At 41.6% G+C, this 15,198-nt stretch overlaps 1 pseudogene; it reads left to right on the forward strand.

Annotated features, from left to right (window-relative positions):
* The first annotated feature begins 428 nt into the window (after positions 1 to 428).
* Positions 429 to 1,314, forward strand: LOC114033040 (annotated as a pseudogene).
* The last annotated feature ends 13,884 nt before the right edge of the window (positions 1,315 to 15,198 follow it).

Genomic DNA, 15,198 nt, shown 5'->3' on the forward strand with positions numbered 1-15,198 from the left:
CTGGAACAGACATCAGAAACTAACTAGTCCAACCCCCTCCTTTTTTTCCCTTAAGACTGGTTCTCCCTATCTCACCCAGGCTGGAAATGCAACAAATACTCATGGACCTGATCCCACTACTGACATGCTCTATTTTAACTGAATCAGTTTCCTTCTCTTTAGATAGCCTAGTTCCCCCCCGCCTTTTCCTCACCCCTTCTAACCCTATGCCACTCCCCAGCTCCTGTTGGCTCACCATATTGGTGCCAGATTTAATGAATACTCAAATGGTTTTAGCTCACTGAAATTCAGAATCTCCTGAAGCATAAGCCATGCCTGGCATCAGTCATCTCATTTTATAGATGAGGAAAATGAGATGGTTATGCTGCCACCATTTTAAATCCAGCTCCATACAACACAGTGCAACTGCAGTTTCATCTCTAGCTAACAGCCCTACTTCCATGTAGGACATAAATAAGTAGAGTAATATGGAAGAGTTTGCTGAGAGACCTAAAATCAGTGGGACCAAGAGCCAATAGGATGATGGTAAGATGCTTATTGCAGGGCTAAGTTGTGATACAAGTAAAAAAGATCTGATTAATTATCTAGAATCTTTTAAAGAAGTTGTATGCTGCACAATTAAAACACATATAGTCACTGAAGATGAAGGGGATTTGGATTTGTGCTTTCTTAAGATTTTGATAAGATCCTGAAACTTAAAGACTATAGACTGGATGGCAAGTTGATAAACTCCCCAAAGGTCAAAACTTTAAAGGAAAAGATCCTCCGGAAAGTATTTGTGGGTAAACTGAGCCCAGATACATCTAAAGAACCAATCAGATAGTACTTGGGGACATTTGGAGTGATTCAGCATATTTAATTTCCTATAGACACAAAAACAAATGAAAGAAGAGAATTCTGTGTTATCATATATACAAATGAAGAACTAGTAAGGAAATTATTAGAAAGCAAATACCACAAAAGTGATTCTAAGATGTGCAGAATCAAAGCTGGACATCCCAAAATGATACAGGCAACAGATAGGAGGAAGAGCTGTTGGATGAGGAAGTACTTTTGAGGGGTTGTGGCCAAGGTCAGGGACAAAAGTGGAACCAAGGATTTAATAACTATTATGATGAAGGATATGAAAATCATAATAGTTCCTCTAGTGGTGAACAAAACTATAGAATGTATGGTGGTTATGATTATATTGAGTGTAACTGTAGGAGCTGTGGATATAGAGAGGGCTATGCAGATTACAGTGGTCAAGAAAGCACATGTGGCCGAGCGTCCCAAGGAGGTGGTAATCCCCCAAACAATAACCAGCCATACTAAAGGCAAATTTGGAGAAAACAGGTGCAGATGCTGTAGTAACCAATTTTGCAAGATGATGACCCTGAATGGAGAGCAGTCCTCTATTGACCTGAGATTTCTATTTTGTAAGAGACTTTTAGAATCCAACACACAACCATGTGCTATTGTATATAGCAGCCAATTTACTTTTCTTGATTTTACTTTGTCCTTTGCCATCTGCGTTATAACAAATGTGGATTTGTGTTTATACAAACCTTATTTGTATAATTTCATGTTGGAAGATTCCTAAAAAGTAAATTACTTAGGATTGCTTAAAAAAGAGAGATAGAGGGGTTAAGTGATTTGACCCAGGTCAAACAGGTAGTGATTAGCAGAGCTGGGATTGTGAGCCTACATCCTCCATCTCCAAATCCATCTTTCTTTCCACTGTACCACTCAGAGGAAAAGTACAGGACAGAATTTAGAAGAATCTAAGTTTCAAAGACTTCTGTCCTACACTCGATGCAGATTAAAACGTCTTCTGGGAATATAAGTGTGGTTGACTTAATTTAGGTCAACCGTGCCTGGAGTTGATGGTTTAAGAGAGAGTTAGATGGGATTGTTCATAGGTAACATCTCCCCACCTTCTTTCTCATCCCCCATTTTGGTATTTCAATGGTGACTTTTTTTAAATTAAATTTTATTTCAACCAATGAAAATTTGCCTTTTCTCCCTCCCACCATCTGCCCTCCTCCTCCCATCATGAGAAAGAAAGACCATCCCCAGTCCCTACCCCCAACCCCTGTTACAATCTACTTAATTTTTTAAAAATCCAAATTGGTCCAATGAATTCCTTGTACATTTACCCTATTCTCTTCAGACAACTCTTGTTTTTCTACCTCGCTGGTATTATCTTTACAATTTTATTCTTGAGTTTCCTACCTCTCCTAGGCTGATAATAGCTAGCATTTATATAGTGCTTCAAGGTTTGCAGAACATTTTACAAATATTATCTGATTTGATCGTCACAACAACCCCGGGAGGTAGGTGCTATTATTAACCTCATTTTACCGTTGAAGAAACTGTGGCAGACAGAGGTTAAAATGACTGCACCATTTAAGTGCTTGGGGCTAGATTAGTGATGACTTCTTAATCAGGATTAATAAGCACCTTGGAATGAGTCACTGAACTTCACTATTCCTCCTGGTCTTATCCAGAGGCAGAATCTGGTATTCTGCCAGCAATGAGTTGAAACTGGGGTTCTACCATGGCATAGGTTGAGGTTTCTCTACCCAAGGAGCAGGAAAAGTCTGCAACAGGGAGGCATCTACTTGGAGAGGGACCAGAAGTACTAGGATGGTCCTTTAGAAACAGTTAAATTAACAGATGAGCCACAGGCAGGAAGCTGGATCAAAAGTGCTATTGATACCAAAGGCTCAATAAAACTGGAGGAACAAACAAAGACACAGCTCTCCCTTTTCCTCCCCTCTCCACTCTTAGCATTATCCTCTGGGGAAATAGCCAGAGAAGTGATGGTGTACCATCATGTAAACACTGCTAGGCCCATTTTACAGACAAGCAAATCGAAACATAGAAGAGTGTGTTTCCCATTACCTACAGTAAAGAAAAATGTGGAATCACACTTCACCATTAATCAATCTTCCTCAATGATATGCCTTCTTAGAAGCCCTCCTGGAATGTTCCCAAGAACAGAGATTGAAAGAGAGTCTGGTGGTTGGACTGAAATGTTTCTAGGACATAGGAACATAGATTTAGAGCTGGAAGGGACTTTTAAAGGCCATCTAGTCTAAGTCTCTCATTTTGTAGATGAGTAAACCAAGGCCCAGAGTGGTTAAGTGATTTGTCTAAGGTCACAGAGTGACAGATAGGATTTGAACCCACATCCTCTGACTCCAGTGCCAGTGTTCCTCCACCATACCATGGTGCTTCTCAAAAAAGGCATCTTGGTCTTCTCCTTCATATAAAGGTCACCCAGACCCTCGGGCACAAAAATTGAAAGCAGCACATCCAGTTGGCTTCAGGGCAGATACAATGTTGGTTTAGGCACTCGATGATGATTTCACTTTTATTCAAGTCCTCAGTCATGTATGGAAACTGGAAAGTAAGGCCTAATGAAAGCTCACTGGAGGAACCCAGAGAGGGGGATTTGGAATGAGAGGAGACCACAGAAGTCTTTCCAGAAGGGAGAAAATTGGGCTGTCACTAAAGTGCTATTATCCTGCCTCCTCCAATATTCTTAATCCTCTGAGCTGGAGAAAAAAGAGCATCCAAAGAAGTGCTGAGCCTGGCCAGGCACTAGGGTGAGTGAAGCAGCCTGTTTGTCAGAGGAACGTGCAAAAGCTGTCTTTTGAATACTCATCACTTTTCAGACACTTCTGCCTCTCCTTATCTAATCTTGGCACAGCTGAGCAACTGGTACCAGCTCTTCCTGAGCATCCCTGCCATGCCCAACTCTGATGCAGTTTCTGTTTTCTTTGTAACCCACTGAAGGAGCATGAAACCACTCTCTGAAATGTTAGCATGTGTTGGGGAAAGAAATCTGGCAATGGAATGAATCGGCTCCCTGAAGCTTCCCCCCACCAACAGCTTGCGCTGGGGTTTCTGGAATGGGCTCCAGGCTTCACACAGTCCTGACTTTAGCAGGACAGGGCCTCTGATTGATTTAGTTTGTTTGAAACCTAAACAGATCCATATACATTGATTGCTCTGGTCTGACTCCTCTCCAAAGCTGTTTGGGGGTGAAATACAATAACTTCTTTGTGCACTTTGGAAGTATTTTGGTTGCAAGATGGAAGTGTTAATGATCCTGAAATTTGCCAGTCCTGCCGGCCTTCCCCCAGCCACCCTTTTGGAAAGGGAGTGTGCTGAAAGGTACTGTGCAGGGTTCTCAGCTGGACTTGGAAGAGCATGGTTACAAGGCCTCATTCCGAAAGCTCCATTTATCTCATTAGGAGGCTGTGGAACTATAAACAGAAACAGGTTTGTCAATTTACAAGACTGTTCCAGAAAGCAATATTGTAAGATGACATCATGGTTACTCCTAGGCTGGAGCCTCCTTCCAAATTCAGGCAGGTCACTTCTTTTGAAGAGTTGGTATTCAGGCCTAAGATCTAGAAGTTGGAGACTGAAGCCCTCCTGCAGTATTCTCTGGCCTTGTACAAGGCATGGACCTTCTCCATGCCTCAGTTTCTTCAGCTGTAAACTGTTAGTGTCTCTATGGTTGTTGCCAGGAAGGGGGGACCAATTGTGGAGTGGCATTGGAGGAGTGTTAAAGAACCTGCCTCTTTCAGCATGTTTCTCCTACAAAACTATGATGACTTGAAACATCCTCCATTAGAGATAGTGATAACTTCTCCATCTAAATCAATGCAAGTTTTACAAAGCACTTTCTTTGCAATAACCTTACAAGGCAAGTAGTACAAGTATATTATTCCTGTGTTACAGATGAGTAAACTGAGGCTTTGAGAAATGAAATAACTTGCTCAAAGTCAGTCACATAGCTCAGAAATGAGCTAGGACTTGAACCTAGGTCCTAAGAACCCAAACCAGTATGTATTTCCATCATACTATACTGCCAACCCATCATGGAATAGTGAAAAGAGATCTTCCTTTGGGTCAAAGCATTGCTTTCCAAGGTCCCTGTTGAAATGAAAATTAGTTATTTTGGAGGAATAATACATGAAAAAAATGGTAAGCATTAGTACAAAAGCCTGCATTTATTGATCAGATTAGCCAGTAGAGAACACAGCCATGCAAGAAAGCATACTGAATAGCAGGATGTTGAGGAGGAGGAGGAGTCAGGGGGCAGCCCTGGGGGGCCCCAGGAAGGTGTGAGGACAAGAGAGATGAAAACTATAGGGGAAAGAATTGATGTTGGACTTCCCAACTGAATCTCAGAATTACGGGCTCTTGAATCTAGAAAGGGACCTCAGAGGTATGGGGTTGAGACTCACAGTTTAAGGAATGCTGAAGGGGTCGAGAGTGGAAAAAGTTTAAGAAGCCCTGAGACCAACCCATATTGGAGAATTCCTTCTCCAACATTCTCCAACAAGTGATCATCCAACTTTCACCTGAAAATGTGCAAGGAGAAAGAACCCAGTGCTTCTTGGAATAACCCATCCCACTTTGGGATAGCTTTAATTGTCAGGAAGTTTTTCCTGGCGTTGGAGCTCCAAATCTGTTTCTCTATCACTTCTACCCATTGCTCCTTGTTCAGCTGAATGAGTCCAAGCCAAGCAAATCTAATCCATCTTCCATATGCCTGTCTTTCAAATATTTAAAGGACAGACATTTCACCCCTCTTTTCTTCTCCAAACTAGGCTCATAGCATCATAGATCTAGTACTGGAAGGGATTTCAAGGTTCATCTATGCCAACCCTTTCATTTCACAGATGAGGAAACTGAGGATGATGGACACTAAGTGACTTGCCCAGGGTAAAATAAGTAACAAGTATCAGAAGAGGGATTTGAATCCAGGTTTTTTTTACTCTTAATCCAGTGCTTTTCCCCAGTTTCTTTAGTCAATCCTCACATGTCATCTCAGTCTTTCTTCCTGGTTGCTGTTCTCTGCCTAGCATTAAAATGGACTACCATTCAGATTTGGGAAGCACTGTTTGAGTCTAGAAAGGATAGAAGTGGGTAATCTAGCCCACTGGTGTCAAATTCAAATAGAAACTGGGCCACTAAACCGTATATAAGTATCCCAGTGGGCTGCATATTGACTTAGAAAACCACATATTAACATTATGTTTTATCATATTTTTATTTATTTTGTTAAATATTTCTCAATTATTTTGAGAGTGTGTCCCAGTTTGGGACACACTCAGGGGTGTTGTGGGCCACATGTCTCCTTAGGCCATATCTTTAACACTTCTGATCTATTCTACTGGGAAGAAGACCACTATGAGGAAGGACACAGAAGTGCTAGAGCAGGGGTGGGGAACCTGCAGCCCCGAGGCCACCTGCGGCCCTGTAGATCCAAACTTTGAAGTTTGGATTCAGTCAGAGGGCCACACTTGAGGACCTACAGGTCCGCAGGTGGCCTCAAGGCCACAGGTTCCCCACCCCTGTGCTAGACCCATCTAAGTAAGTGGTACAGATATTAAGTGCTAGGAACTTAGAGGTGGGAGAGCTCACTGTGGAGTGGGGTGAGTACACAGAGGCTTAGCTACTCATAGACCACAGTGTGAAGCATTAGCTGGGAGAAGACAGTCATGCATTTATTCCTTGAGCACTTTAGAGCATCTATCCAGTGGAGAATCCTGTACCAGGTGCTGAAGAGGAAATAGAGAAGAAGAAAGCATGATCTCTGCCCTCACAGAGCTTCTAGTTTGACAGAGAGATAAGACTTATGTACGTAGAATGACAGTGAAGTGTATAAGAGAGGTTCAGAGGGCCCTGAGAATTCAGGCAATGTGGCAAGGACACTGAATTTGGAGTTAAAGGACCTTGTTTCAAATCCTGGCTCTATTACTTGCTACCTGTATGCAAGTCACTTGACCTCCCTCATTTGTAAAATGTCGTCAGATTAGATGGTTTCTAAGGTCTCCTCTACCTCTAAATCTCTAATATTTGGAGATTACTTCAAGATCAGGGGCTCTTAACCTTTGGTTGGTGAACTTTAAAACAATTTTTTAATAACTATTTCAGCATAACTGGTTACCTTTGCAATCCTATGTATTTTATTTTATGCATTTAAAAACATTATTCTAAGAAGAGGTTCATAGGCTTTATCAGACTGCCAGAAGAATCTGAGTTAAGAACCCTTGGGCTAGATGGAGGGAATCAAGGAAGGAGGCAACGTTTGCTCTAAAGCTTGTAGGGCAAATAGGATTTCGGCAGGAAGAGATAGAGGGGAAGTGTTATTATTCTAAGGGTGAGGACATGGCCACTCTGCAGCTCTCCTTTGTCTGTACAACAGCCTTTTGCAGGTCTGAGGTCTGGCCAGAAGGCTTAGCTTGTGGTGATTTGTTGCCACAGAAGCACCACTTGGGTTATTTGCAGGTGCAGTTTGATGAGCATTTCAGGAGCTGCCTGAGAAAATTCTAAAGCAATACAGACCATAGAAAGTCAGAGCTTGGATATAGGACATAGCACATAGACCCAAGGAAGAATAATAACTCATCCAACATTATAGAATGAGTTAGTATCAGACTTGGAATTAAAACATAGGCTTATGACCTCCAGTCATGGAATATTCCCACTCAATTACCCTGTTTCATTCTGTCTCTCATTTGTTGCCTAGAACTATACAGAGGCCACTGGTGGTTAAGAGTGTGGCTGTCCCACAAAGACCTTCATTCTTTAATCCTGCCCTCTCTTTAGGCCACAGTAAGCAAAAGGAATAAAGAAAACAAAACCTTCCTCTCCCTCAATCTCCCTCAGGAATAAATCATTAACTTTTCCAGATAATTAACTCCAGTGTTAAATGTGGAAAGGCAGAGGATTTCCCTGGGAGGTTTCCAGATGAATGGATTCAGACAGAGTTGTTTTTCCAACCTCACTTAGGTCCACTGATTCTTATCTCTCCTCTCTTCTATAAAAGGCAGGAGCTATCAAAGCTAACTCATATTGAGAGAAGGGGATGGACCCTGATCTGCCCTATACCTAGGGGAGAAGCTGAACCCTGCGCAACCCCCACAGATAGAGGAGAAACCAATAACAAGCAAAGCTATTTGCCAAGGAGTCCAACAAGGGACAGGCTTCTTCAGCTGTCAGCCTTCCCCTTGGGGCATGGTTCTTCCCCGAGGCAGCTGGACTTCAGCCATCAGGAGGGCTTGAGGATGGAGGGTTCAATAGAAGGCCATGAAATTCCATTCCTCCTGGGACTGTGGAAAGAGCATTATTCATAAAGCATATAAAGCAACAGCAAACCATTAGTTTTTCAATTTCACAAATTTTTTTTAAGCATCTATGAATTCATGGGCTTTATACTGAGAGGGAGATACGGGGATCCATATGACACAGGCCCTACTCTCAGTGAGCTTATCGTCTTATGAAGGAAGGACAAATATACAAATAACTATGATACAAGTGAGAATGAGAAAAATGCAAAGGAAATATCCAGGCACAGTTTTAAGAGAAATTTGAGGGACTGAGAGATCATTTTCATCTGAGGAAGTTAGGGGTGGCTTTACTGAGGAGATGGCACCTAAGATGGGCCTTAAAGGAAGGGAGGGAGTTCAGTAGGCGAAAAGGTTTTGTTTATTTTTTACTTATTTTTGAAGTAGAGGAATGACATTAGAGCATTGATTTAGGAAGATCGTACAGGCTCTTTGGGAAGGTAGGGTTAGAGGGAAGAATAGACTTTGAAACAATGAGACCAAATAATAGCATTAGAATAGTTGAGGCAAGAAAAGATTAGGGTAGTCTAGAGTAGTAGCAAGGGAAGCAGAAAGTGGAAAGTAGGGGTGACAGATATATGAAATATAGCCGAGGTAGAATCCAGAGGACTTGGTGACTAATTGGGTGGGGTGCCAATGAGTGAGAAGAAATGATCTAAGATGGTTATTCACCTATCTCATAACTACTCCCAGCTGGGAGGGTTATGACACTTCCAACAGAAGTAGGGAAGTTTAGGGGTAGGGATAAGTTCTTGTAGAGAAAGGAGCTTGATAACAATAACAGCTCATATTTCTATACCATTTTACAGTTAGAAAGCATATCACAGCTGTGTAAGAAGATAGGCTGAGCAAGTTTTAGTACAGGGGAAGGAGCATCTCTGAAGTAAAAGGAACCTGGGTTCAAATCCTGCCTCTGACATTACTGTGTGATCTTGGGAAGTCCCTTAGTCTCCTTGAGCCTTACTTCCATCATCTATAAAATAAGTTAGTTGGATTAGATGGTTTCTGAGGTCTGTTCTGGATATTTGATCCTATGATCTCGCCTGCCATCTGTTCCCATTTTCCAGAACAGGAAAGAATAGTAATAATAGCAGACATTTATACACATGCTTTAAGGTTTACAAAGTACGTTTTATATATTATCTCACTGAATCCTCACAACAACCCTATGGAATACTTATTATCCCCATTTTACAGATGAGGAAACTGTGGCTGAGGTTGGCTCAGGGTCACAGAGCTAGTAAAAATGTCTGAGATAGAATTAAAATTCAGGTCTTCCTGACATCAGGTCCAGCATTTTCTCTATTATGCCACCTAACAGAGAAAGTTATCAAAGGTCAAGTTTCTCATCCAATGTCACATAGCTACTTGCTCTTTCCATTCCAAGTCTAATCAGTACTGTTTCTACTTAATCAGCCAATTGATCGATCAATAAACATTTATTAAGCACCTCATATATGGACACTGTGCTAGGCATTGGTGGTACAAATACAAATAGTAACAATAGCTAGCATTTATATAATGCTTTAAGGTTTGCAAAGCACTTTATCTTATTTCATCCTCCTCACCTTAGGAGGTTGTGCTATTATTATCATCCCCATTTTACATATGAGGAGACTAAGGCAGTCAAAAACTAAATGACTTGCCCAGTGTCATATGACTAGTAAGTGTCTGAGACTGGGTTTAAATTTAAGTCTACCTGACTCCCGGCTCAGTGACCTATCCACTATGCCACCCAGCTGCAAAAATGAAACAATTCCTGCTCTCACGATGCTCACAGTCTATTCAGGCAAAGCCAAGATGGAGGGATGGTACTGGCATTATTTACCTTACAGAGCTATTGTAAGGAAAGTACTTTCTAAACCTTAATGGCAACATAAATTTGAGAGAAGTTGATGTTGTTGGGGATGATGATGATGATGTGTAAGATACTATATTAGACTCTGTGAAGAATAAAAGGATTCATCAGGCAGCGCTTGAGATGCTCATTCTAGTTGGGAACACAAGAAATATATGTATGAAATGATCAGAGAGTAAAGTAGAGCTAAGGAATGGATCTGGGATTTCATTGGTGCAAGGAACTTCCATGTGAGGAAACTCCCTCTACCAAGCATCTTATAGTCTCAGTTAAGTGCTCAGGTTCATAGCCAGCATGTCAGAGGCAGGATTTGAACTAACTAGCTTTCTGTCCATTGTACATTACTGTCTTTTGTAACTTAGAGAGTAATAGGTGAATGAAGAAATGAATAAAGCATTTATTAATCACTTACTATGTAAAAATCACTGGGGACCCAAATGGAAAAGTAGGATAGTCCTTAAAGCTCTCATCGTAATAGGGGAGGCAACACATTTGGAATGTTTCAGTGGCAAGTGAGCTGAAAGGACCCATAGTCCTTAGGGAGCTGCAGCAAAGCAGATGGTAATGTGTCATTTCCACCAATAAAATCTTATCAGTTTCCAAACCATCTGACAGTGCCTAAGACTTTAGTGGCAAGACCTTTCTTTCCTGAGTCTTTGGTAGTTGTGCCTGTAGTTCCTTCAGGAGAAGTTGCCAGGCTGCATTGGCACAGAGCATGCTTCTCAAGATGATTGTTGAGGCCATGAATCCTGTCGTTAGTAAGGCTTTTGGGTTCAGGGTCCTAGGCTTTTTCCATTAGAGTCAACAGGGGGATGGTGGCCAAGGTGGTGGCGTCAGTTAGACTTGCCTGACATATGCTGCCTCCATTCTCTCCCTCACGGTGCCTTGCTGCTTCTGCCCTGTATGTGGCAGTTAGTGAGGATGGCTGGCCACAGGAGTTGCTTCCCTAGATGAAGGCTGTGAGGGATGGGGTAGGAGCAGGACTCTCAGCAAATCTTAATGTATGAAAGTTAAATTTCATTAAACAGACTGATGTACAGCACATGGGGACATCAGTGAACAATGTCTCTGAATTTGAGATTCTCTTCTAAAGCTTTGAGGGATAACATGGACATACCACAGTTCTTTTTCTTATTTGAGAAATAAGAACAGAGACTGTGATAATAGCTAATACCAATTTAATTCAATAGTACACTGTGCTGGGCTTTGTGAGTTCAAAGACAAAAGATAGCATGGTCCTTCCTCTCAAGATATTTATATTCTATTGACAAGGAAATAGCATGTGAACAAAGAAGTATGGTGCAAAGAAGAAGTGACAAGTTTCATAGAGGAGGTGACACCTGACCTGAGCCTTGAAGGAAGACAGATATTCAGATAAGCAGAGAGATAAGGAGGCAGTGCATTTTAGATATGGGGAGCAGAATGAATGGATGAATTGGTGAATGAAAAAAGCATTGATTAACCACTTGTTGTTGTTCCATCTTTCTCTTCATGACCCCACTTGGGGTTTTCATGGCAAAGATACTGGAGTGGTTTGCCATTTCCTTCTCCAGCTCATTTTACAGATGAGGAAACTGAGGCAAACAAAGTTAAGTGACTTGCTCAGGCTCATACAACTAGTAGATGTCTGAGGTTGAGTTTGAACTCAGGTCTTGCTGACTCCAGGACTGGCACTCTGCCCACTGTGCCACCCAGATGCCCCGATTAAGCACTTAGTATGTGCCAAGCACTGTGCTAAGCTCTGAAGATACAAAAGCAAAAACAGCCCGTCTTTAAGGACTTTACATTGGAATAGGAGAAGGACACACACATGGGGTATGGTGGCCAGGGAGAGGCACTTTGCTCCAAAAGTTTCAAGAATGACACTGGGAACCTTAGGGATATTGATAAACTCCACCCAGGAACAATAGCAGAGTTGATTTTATCGTAGTTCCAAAATTGAAGGGAGTACCAGTGGCTACATGGCAAGGTAGTTAACATGGGGAGTAGATAGTGAAGTGAAGCATGGCTCGAGTCTTCCTGAAGGAGTTGGATGGCTCGGAGAGGCAGTCTTAAATTAGGGTAGGAGACCTAGGGCAGAGTTCCAGAGATGAAAGAGTTAAAACACCTAGGTCATGATCTCCAATATGAATTCACCAAAGCATAATGCAGTGGAGTTTAGAGAACAGTTAGTAGTTGAGTTTGACCAGAACTTAGAGTTTGTGAAAGGGAATATTTTGAAATATGGCTAGAAAGTAGAAGCCATATTGTAAATGCCTTAAATGTCAAGCTAAAGAATCCACATTTTATCCTACAAATAATGTTGCTGTCTGTCCTCCATTTTCAAAGAGGACCAATGACATCACAAGGTCATATCTTGACTTGCGAATGAATTGGATTTAAGTAAGGCATAAAGTCGTCAGCCTCTCTCTCTCTTCTAGAGTCATCAAAATTCAGTCAAGATAACTGGCAATGGCCTCAGATGCAGTGGATGACTTTGGCATCTTCATGTCTGACCAACCTCTAAGTGCTCCACAGTGTCTACTTCAGCTGCCTTCATGGCTATTGGAATAAATTGTTCTTATCTGCCCATTTTCCTGGAGGAAGTCTTCATATACTCAGGGTAGACATCCCTCTAATTCACTGACAGGTTTGAGGCCTGTTGGTTACTCTTAACCTAGTTTAACCCATCTGCCAAGATGGTTTTACCAGGGTGTGATAGGTGCACAGATTGCAGCTTCTTGGAGCCACAGGTGAGAGCTGAGTGCCAGACTGACACCAGAGGTGGATGAACATCCCTGAAAAGGGCTCAGCAACCGTCACACCAGAGATGCTAGTCCTAGGGAGCCAGTGAAGGTTTTTGAACAGAACACTATGATCAGACATGAGCCTTAAGAAGATTGTATTTTCAGTTGTGTAGAAAATGTATTAGAGAAGCAAGAAACTGAAAAAAATAACATCCACTAGGAGGTGATTATGCTGTCTGGGCAAGACTGATGAGGGCCTGAACTAGGGTGGGAGACCAATTAGGGTGGGAAGGCAATTACAATAGTGTAAGTTAGAGGTCATGAAGACTTGAACTAGGGTGTTGGTATGAATGAAAGGAGGGGACAAATATAAGACATGTAGTGGAAAGTGGAATCAACAAGGGATAACAACTGTTTGGATATAGGAGTTGAGAAGAGGGAAGAGATCACAAACCCAGGTGACTCAGAGTACTCCTGAGAAAATGGGGAAATTTGCAGGAGGCACAGATTTAAGGGGGAGGATAATGAGTTCCATTTTGGACATATTGAGTTTGAAATATATGGAACATCCAAAAGGAGCTAAGCAGTATGAGATGTTTAATATAAGACTGGCATTAGAGAAAGATTAGGGCTGGATATGTAGATTTGGGAGGGATCACATCTGGATAGGGAGATAAAGAAGTTAGTAAATCTTTGCTACGTGCCAAGCTCTGTGCTAAGTAGTGCTTCAAGCAGTGAATGACTAGATCAATATTTGTTGGGTAGATACGTTGTTGATAGGATTTTTGTTCCTGATAGCTTATAAAGTCCCAATTCAGTTTCTGTCTTCTGGAGGTCCTAGCCAACCCTTTGGCTCAGAACTCTGGACCAACTCATAAGTCTCTTCATCTAATGCTTTGTCAATTTCACATACTGACTCCTTATAACTTCTTGGTTCTAATGTCTTCCCCACTTTCAGCTTCTCCATATAATTTCCCCAAGTCCTAGGTCAAACTCAGCTCTTAAACTGGGGACTTAGTTCTTATGCAGTTGCATGGAGGACTGAGAAAAATGGATGTGTCTTGGGAAGACTCCCCAGGAAGGTTTCTCAGTGTCTCTGGGCTCAGGAAAGGAATTGCAGAGGTGAAATGTATTGGAAACCGAACAATGGGCAGCAAAGAAATGGGGGGCAGTGGGTGTTGGTGAACCTGCATTGTCTCCAATTACACATGATGCTTTTAAGTCACCACCATCAATGCTTCTTGAAATAGAATTAGTTATGTAAATATAATGGCTTTCTGCTTTCAGTGCACAATGAAGGCATCTTAAAAAAAAAAAGAAAACAAAAACAACTATACCTTCTTTTTATCTTAAAGCAGGAGGTTGGGAGCTTGTCTTCAATGACTTGTTTGTGTGGCTTTTTTCCTTCAAAAGACCCTTTGGTCAGAGTTTGAGAGAAAACCCCGCAGGTCCCTGACGTGAATTAAGCAGGCTACATTTTTACTGCAAAGGCCTGCGGAATTTCCAAAGGAGGCATAAATCATTAGCCAAAGCATGAAAGACAGTAAGCAGATTATTGTGAAAAAGATATTTGTACAGTTATTTCAGTAACACTTTACTGAAAGCTTCAGACGCCTGGCAGGAGTCCAAGCGGTGACCTCGTTGAGGGAATGTGTTTTGCCAAAAAATAATCACTGGGTTAAAAACTCCTGAGTCTCCCAGGGCGTGGAATTGTCCCAAAGCCTCTAAATTCTGGACTTAAATTTGAGTTCAGAATTAATTGAGATTATGAACAAAATACTGCCTTAGATCCAAGGGTGTTTGTCTTTGGGGGTCTTCAAGAGCCGTTGAACATAAATAAAACTCCAGGAAAAAGTCCCTCTCTGGATGGAGCCAGTTTAATAGCTAAAAAGCTTATATTGCAAAGGTGGAAAACATTAAGAGCTTTAAATGTTACAGAGCAGTGGGCTGGCCTGACAGATCTGGCTAATCTTGAAAGCCTGACTTTCTATGAATGAGAAGCAGCAGTAATTTAAAGCAACATGGACCCTTTTTAAATAGATACGTCATAAAGACATTGGTTTGAGGCTACATCCATTAGGTTGGCTGTGGAAGGCACTGCCTTCCCATCCCTGGTGAGCTGAGTTAGTCAATGTAAGTGCATTATGTTCTAAGGCTTATAGTTTTGGGTTTATTACGTTGTTTTTGTTTTGGGGTTTTTTTTTTTGTTTTTGTTTTTGATAGAATGATAGCTCTTTAAGAGCAAGACTGATTTTTGTCTTGGTACTCTAGTGCCCAGCACAGGTCTGACACATAATGAGTGCTTCCTAAACGATTGCTCCTTGCTTACTTAATTGACTGAGGAATTAACTCAATGGGAGAAACAGAACCAAGTTTTTGTTGTCACATTAAAGGGAGTATGGTACAGTGAGTAGATAGAGTGCTAGATTCAGGAAAACCTGGGTTTAATTCCTGTCTCCAATGTTCACTGGCTTTGTGA

Source organism: Vombatus ursinus, unplaced genomic scaffold, assembly GCF_900497805.2.
Source record: "Vombatus ursinus unplaced genomic scaffold, bare-nosed wombat genome assembly UNPS02000580.1, whole genome shotgun sequence".
Classification (NCBI taxonomy): domain Eukaryota; kingdom Metazoa; phylum Chordata; class Mammalia; order Diprotodontia; family Vombatidae; genus Vombatus; species Vombatus ursinus.